Genomic DNA, 8076 nt, shown 5'->3' with positions numbered 1-8076 from the left:
CTTTATCTCTTCTAGTCACAGAACTGATGCAGTCTGAAATCAGACATGAAGGCACGTCCTGCAGGTTGAATTCACAAGAGCTCCAGGTCTCTCATGTGAAATCCCCACTGATGGGGGGAAGTGGGCCCTTGGGAACTGGAATAGAAACAGCTGGTTGATTTGGAAAGATCCGAGTTCCCTAAGCCCCAGCTCCACTGAGCCCCACCTGGCGGCAGAAGCAACCGCCCTTCCCCCGTTCAATGGGGCTGGACCTGCAGGACTTAGGGACCCTCTAACGATTTGGCTAATCATTCTCAAGTCCAACCCCTAGATGCTTCCATACCCATTACAGGATTCATTCAGATTCCTGCATGTCCCAAGGGAAGTAGAGTCAGACCTGTGAGGAGAAAGCCTGCATATTCACAAAAATTACAGATACAACTAATTTATATTAGCAGAAACCTCACTAATATGTGTGGGAATTGCTTTTATGGATGATAGATTAGAGAGAAATAAAATGCAACTCTAGATCAAGGCAAACTTTTTTATTGTGGTAACATATGTAACATAAAATTTGCCATTTTAGCATGCAATTAAGTGGAATTAATTACATTCACAATGTTGTGCCACCACCACTATTATCTGTTCCAAAACTTTTTCATCATCCCAAGCAGAAGCTCTGCACTCATGAAGCAATAGCTCCCTAGTCTCCCCTCCCCCACTCCCGGTAACTGTACCTACTTTCTATTCTATGAACTTGCCTATTCTAGCTATTTTATTTAAGTGGAATCATACAGTAAGTGTCCTTTTGTGTTGGGATTATTTCACTTAGAATAATGCTTTCAAGGTTTATCCATGTTGCAACATGTGTCTGAACTTTATTCTTTTCCATGGCTGAACAATATTTCAGTATGTATATATAGAGATATCACATTTTTAAATTCAGCTGTTGATTAACACTTGGGTTGTTTCCACCTTTTGGCTATTGTGAATAATGCTGCAACAAACATTTCTGTACCTGTATCTGTTTGAGTACTTGTTTTCAATCCTTTTGGGTGTATACCTAGGAGTGGAATTGCTGGATCATATGGTAGTTCTCTGTCAAACTTTTTGGGAAACTGCCCAAATGTTTTACACAGTGGCTGCACCGATTTACATTCCACCATCAATGGACAATGATTTCCTATTGCTCCACACTCTTTCCAGTGTTGTTTTTGTTGTTACTGCCATCTAGTGGGTGTGAAGTGGTATCTCCTTGTGGTTTTGATTTTGATTTTCCTGATAACTAATGATGTTGAGCGATTTTTCAAGTGCTTGTTGGTCATTTGTATATTTTCTTTGGAGAAATGCCTTTTCAAATCTTTCCCCCATTTTTAAATTGGGTTGTTAGTCCTTTTATCATTGAGTTGTAGGAGTTATTTATATGTTGGATTTTAAATCCTTATAAAATATATGATTTGCAATATTTTCTTCCATTTTGTAGGCTATCTTTTTACTTTCTTTTTTTTTTTTTTAATTTTTAAAAGTTGATTTTTAGGGAGAAAGGAAGGGAGAGGGAGAGAGAGAAACATCAATGTGAGCAAAACATGGATCTGCTGCCTCCTGCACGCCCCCCACCAGGGATTGAGCCTACAACCTGGGCATGTGCCCTGACTGGGAATCGAACCAGCAACCCTTTGGTGCACGGGACATGCCCGGCCAACTGAGCCACACCAGTCAGGACTTACTTTCTTGATAATGTCCTTTAATACACAAAGTTTTTCCATTTTAATGAAGTCCAATTTATCTATTTTTGCTTTTGTTGCTCATGATTTTGGTGTTATACTTAAGTATCTGTTGGCAAATACAAAGTCATGAAGATTCACCCCCATGTTTTCTTCTAAGAGTTTTATGGGTTTAGCTCTTGTATTTAGGTTGTTGATCCCTTTTGAGTTAATAGTATATAGTGTAAGGTAGGGGGTCCAACTTCTTTGTTTTTGCACGTGGAAATATAGTTGTGCCAGCACCACCTTTGAAGAGACTATCCTTGCCCAGTGGGTGTGGCTCAGTGGACTGAGCCTCCTCCCATGGACTGAGAGGTCCCCTTTCGATTCCCAGTCAGGTCACATGCCCGGGTTTCGGGCTCGATCCACAGTAGAGGAAGTGCAGGAGGCAGCCGGTCGATGTTTCTATCTCTCTCCCCCTTCTCCTCTCTCTAAAAAATAAATAAAAACGTGTTTGTTTTTTTTTAAAAAGAGACTATCCTTTCTCCATTAAATGGTCTTGGCACACTTGTCAGAAACCACTTGGCCATTTGACTTTGTTCTTTTTCAAGATTGTTTTGGTTATTCAAGGCCCCTTGCAATTCCATATAAATTTGAGGATTGACATTTGTACATTTCTGCAAAGGGCTGTTGGAATTTTGATAGCAATCATGTTAATGTGTAGATTGCTTTGGGTGGTATAGACATGTTAACAATGTGAAATCTACCAATCCATAAACACAGGATGTCTTTCCATTTATTTAGGTCTCCTTTAATTTCTTTCAGCAATGTTTTATAGTTTTCAATATACTGAACAAGTCTTTTATCTCCTTGGTTAAACTTATTCTTAGGTATTTTTTTTAGATGCTATTGTAACAGGAATTTCTTTCCTAATTTCAGTTTTCAATTGCTCATTGCTAGCATATAAAAACACAGCTGATTTTTGTTGTTGTTAATCTTCACCTGAGGATATTTTTCCATTGACTTTTAGAGATAGTGGAAGGGAGGGAGGGAGGGAGGGAGGGAGAGAGAGAGAGAGAGAGAGAGAGAGAGAGAGAGAGAGAGAGAGAGAGAGAAACAGAGAAACAGAGAAACAGAGAAACAGAGAAACATTGACATGAGAAAGACACATCAATTGGTTGCTTCCTGCACGACCCCGACAAGGACCAGGGATCAAACCTGCAACCCAGTCACCCTGGCCGGTTTGGCTCAGCGGTTAGAGAGTCAGCCTGCGGTCCAGAGAGACCCGGGTTCGGTCCCCGCTAAGGGCACGTACCTCGGTTGCAGTTTGTGCCCGGCCCTGGGCCCTGGTTGGTCGAGCGGATGGCAGCCACTGGATGTGTCCCTTTCTCATCCATGTTTCTCTCTCTCTCTCTTCCTCTCTCTCCCTCCCACCCTATCTGAACAAAAAAATGGAAAAATGTCCTTGGGTGAGGATAAAAAAACAAACAAACCTGCAACCCAGGTACATGCCCTTGACTAGGAATCAAACCTATGACCTTCCATCTGTAGGCTGATGCTCTAACCACTGGACAACCGGCCAGGACCACAGCTGATTTTTATGTGTTGTTCTTGTACCCTGCAACTTTGATGAATTGATTACTTCTATGTCTTTTCTATGTCTAAAATGTCTTTTCTGCATCAATGATCTTGTAGGTTTTTTCCTTTGTTCTGTTAATGTGATGTATAACCTTGATCGGATTTCTGCTGTTGAACCACTCGAATTCCTGAGGTAAATCCCATTTGGTCATGGTGTATAATCCTTTTAATATGCTATTGGGTTCAGTTTGCTGGAATTTTGTTGAGGATTTTTGCATCTATATTCATAAGGGATATTGATTTGTAATTTTCTTTTCTTGTGATGTTTTTATCTGATTTTGGTAGGACCAAACTTTTCAATATGGGTACTCTTATTAGCAATGGTTGATGTAGTATGTTAGCTGAAGCAGCTAGGAGTATTTATAAGATTTATTCTATTGGTTGAATGAAACCTGGACTCCACAGTAGCCTGCGTTAAAATACCAGATGTACGTTGTAGAGGGAGGGATCCACATGCTGGCGGTGGTGCAGCGGTGAGCATAGTGCCTTCCAAATGTCTAGAGCAATAAGAAAGTTGGAATCAATTTATCGTGTGCAACCCATGTAACTCACCCCCAACTATGCGGACATTCCTGTCACAAGGGCTTTGAGAAATACATGATGCAGTGTGGCAGAGACTAGCTAGGTGGTTATTAAGTCTGTTTCCTTTTCCTCCTCGGGACTAATCCAGACTGCATTTTCCAGTGTCCCTGGCAGTTGGGGATAACCACTATGTGATTCTAGCTAACAGAATGTGAACAGAAGTACACATTCAGGCCTAGCTCATAAAATCCTCCCAGGTGGTCTTTTCCTCTTCTGATTGTCTGGGGTGGAGATGACAGAAGTACAGTGGGAACCACGTTTTGAAGACTTCATACTTTCTAGACAGAGGTGCCCAGGCTTCTGAATCATCACTTAGAAGAAGGAAGCCCAACCATTAACATCTCTTTTAGAATATTACAGGAGCAAGAACTAAACTTTTATTGTCTTAAATCACGGAGGTTATTTTTTTTGTCTCAGAAGCTAACTTTACCTTAACTAACATGAGTGAGCATCATTATTCTTTTTTTTTAAACATGTTTTTATTGATTTTTTTTTTTTTTTAGAGAGAGAGGAAGGGAGAGATAGAAACATTGACGTGAGAGAGACGCATAGATCAGCTGCCTCCTGCATGCCCCCTACTGGGGATGGAGCCAGAAACCCTGGCAGGTGCCCTATCCATGGGACGATGCTCAATCCACTGATCCACACCAGCCAGGCAGCATCAGTATTTATTCTTAAAAAGCATTGCAGGCCGGCCCTGGCCGGTTTGGCTCAGCGGTTAGAGCATTGGCCTGTGGTCTGAAGAGACCCGGGTCCCGCTAAGGGCACGTACCTCAGTTGCAGTTTGTCCCCAGCCCTGGTTGGGTTGTGCGGGTGGCAGCCACTCGATGCGTTTCTTTCACGTCGATGTTTCTCTCTCTCTCTCTCTCTCTTCCTCCCACTCTGAACAAAAAATGGAAAAATGTCCTCGGGTGAGGATAAAAAAAAAGCATTGCAGGCCGGCCGGTGTGGCTCAGTGGTTGAGCATCGACCCATGCACCAAGAGGTCGCCAGTTCAATTCCCAGTCAGGGTACATGCCCAGGTTGTGGGCCAAATCCCCGGTGGGGGGCATGCAGGAGGCGGCCAATCGATGTTCTCTCTCATCGATGTTTCTATCTCTCTCTCTTTCTACCTTCCTCTCTCTCTAAAATCAATATAAAGAAGAAAAAAAAAAGCATTGTAGTGTTGTTTTTCTGTGTCAGGGTCATAGTGAGCGACCATGATAATAGGCCCCTGATTTCAATGGGTCACCTCCAAAGACATGTTGTGTCTGGTTCCTATAATGGGCAGCAGAGCCTTTGCAGTAATCAGAATGGTTTGACTTAGGATCTGTAGCGGTTGCTAATTAGCATGGTTTCTCTAGTTCCAAAAGAGATGAACAATCTATTTTTTTTCTTTCTTTAAAATAATTTTTTAAATTTTTTTAGAGATGAACAAGCTAATAAGGTCCTATTTGATTTATATAACCAAGAAAAATTTAGTCTAGCAAATGGAGTCCTGATCTAGTCCTCAGAATGTAGAGTCCTAGCCTCTCCCTCAGTTCATGGACTAGAGCCCCAGAATGAAGGGGAGGGTACATTTGAAGAGGGACCTTGCTACGCTTTTCACAGCTATGTATGCTAGAGTCTCCCTCGGTGCTTTCCCCGTAGGGACCTGCAGCCGGCGGAACTGTGCCCTGGGGACAGGAAATATCCAGACCTTTTAAAGAGACTGGATGGATCCTGGTTCCGAGTTCATGTGACCTCAACTCACTGTGGTCCACCTAAGTGTTGGCCTAAGTCCTTCTCATATTGGGCCCAGGAAATCCTAACTCCCAGCCTGTGGAAACTTCCCTAGTTTCTGGACACATTCTTGGAGTAGGCACTGCATGGATGGCGTAGAGGGTAGGAGGGCTATAGCTGAAGAACAAATTAGTGAGTGGAAAAATCGACAGGAAAGTATAAAGAGATACAAAATATTTTTTTATCGATTTTTTTTTTAGAGAGGAAGGGACGGGAGGGAGAGAGAGAGAGCGAGAGGGAGAGAGGGAGAGAGAGCAGCACATTGATGTGACAGCAGAATATAGATCAGCGGCCCCCTGCACACACCCTGTGGGAGCTCAAGCCTGAAACCTGGGCATGTGCCTGACCGGGAATTGAACCAGCAGCCTCTCGATGCAGATGATGATGCCCAACCAACTGAGCCACACCGGCCAGGGCCAAAATAGTTTTTAAAAGACTAAAGAAATGGAGGCTAAAATTAGAAGTGGACACACCATGATAATAGGAGTCTCAGAAGCAGAGAAAAATTAAAGTGGAAAAGCAGGTCTGTTTTGTGAATGAATGCCTGAGCATGGGACACCGTGTGAGCTGTTAAACTGTCTCATCAAAGCACAAGGGTGTTTGTCCCTGTGCAGCAAATGGAATAGGTTTATACAAGCAGGTCTGGAAGACACAAGTGCGTCACCTGAGTAGCTGGATCCTCTTCCCACCAGCTGCACTGCCGTCTCACTCACACCTGAGGCCTCTGGCGCTTTCCCTGTGAGCAGACGACTCAGGAATCCAATATTTAAGCTTGGCTCACAGATGGTTCTGCAGTGTTACAGCCCCACTTAGGGTTGATCCTGAAGGACAGTGAGAAGGGAAACTTTCCCAGTAGGAGGGTTGGCTGATGGCAAAGATGGTCAGAGGTATAGATCTCCACTGACCTCGTGTAGTTTCTAAGGGTTTGGTTAGATTGTCACGGACTTGGAAAGAACGGGATTGAAATGTTGGTGGTAAGGTCTGGGGCAGAAGCACAGAGTGAGAGGATATTCACATCCCACATAAATGAGCACCAGAGAGAATCCACTGTAAAGGAGGGTCTCAATCAGACCGACAAGATGTCCTGTTCTGTGGATGTCAGTCAACCTCTATCTGTTACCCCTTGTCCTTACCCAATGGACTCCTGAACAAAACAGCATGGTGGCAGGCATGGAGTGGATGCATGAACTACACAATATGTACTTTCACCAAGGCCACTGTGGCTCGAGCCACTGCTGAGTGTCCGACCTGCCAACAGCACAGAAGCACTGGGCCCCTCTATGGACTAATTGCCCAGGGGCAGCTGATTAGAGACAGTACATCGGACTCCCCTGTTTCTACTGGCAGGAAGTAGACCGGAAACATTACTCAGCTGCATACATGCGCTACCTTTCATGACAAAGGCAGGCAGGCACGGAGGGTGGTACCAAGAGCCATGGAGAAGCATGCCCGGGCCTTGAGACCTAATCAGGGAACGTCCATTTGCCCAGCTGGATTCAGAATCACTATAGAGCAGTGAGTCCTCGTGTCTCCCATTTCCCCCGTTTGAATCAGAATCCTGTGCCAGTTCCGTCACTGTGTGCAGGGTGTGCTAGGGACAGATCATTTGTCTCTTTAAGTGGCATAGATCTATGGAGACAAATAGTACTTAAGGAGCCATACTTAAGGAATACACCCAACGAGCCTTGTTCACATCTGAGATTCTGGACTTTGAGGCAATGCTGAAGTAGAATGAGACTTTTACAGACCTTGGGAGGGGGTGAGTGTATTTTGCATTTGGAAGGCACGTGAATCATTGGGGGCCAGAGAATGAACTATAGTAGTCAGTCTCCGAAATAGCCTCCAGTGACCCCACCTCCCCGGTGTAATCCCCTCCCCTCAAGTGTGCTCTGTACCTAGTGACTTATGTCCAGTGCATAGAATATTGCAAAAGTGATGGGATGTCACTTCAGAGATTGGGTTATAAAGACTGACTTCCAGCTTGCATGTGCACAGTTCCCTTGTCTCTCCTCTCCCTCTCATCACCTGATCACGCTGATGAAGCAGGCATCCATGCTGTGAGCTGCCTTACGGAGAGGCCACATTACAAGGAAACTGAGGGTGACCTCCCACCGACAGCTAGAAAGAAACTGAGGTCCTCGATCCAACAACCCACAAGGAACTGAATTTTGCCAACAGTCACGTGAGTGAGCTTGGACGTGGATCCAGTCAAGCCTTGAGCTAGATGCCTGCAGCCCCGGCTGACACCTTGATTACAGCTTGTGGGAGACCCTGAAATAGAAACCCAGCTAAGTTGTGCCCAGATTCGTGACCTACAGGAAGTATGGGAGACTTGTTTTGTGCCATGAAGTTTTTGGAGTAGTCTGTTACACAGCGATGCATAAGGATAGGCCAGCCTGGAGTGACATTATGC

Source organism: Molossus molossus, unplaced genomic scaffold (assembly GCF_014108415.1).
Source record: "Molossus molossus isolate mMolMol1 unplaced genomic scaffold, mMolMol1.p scaffold_m16_p_2, whole genome shotgun sequence".
Classification (NCBI taxonomy): Eukaryota; Metazoa; Chordata; class Mammalia; order Chiroptera; family Molossidae; genus Molossus; species Molossus molossus.
Note: the sequence above shows the minus strand (reverse complement) of the source record.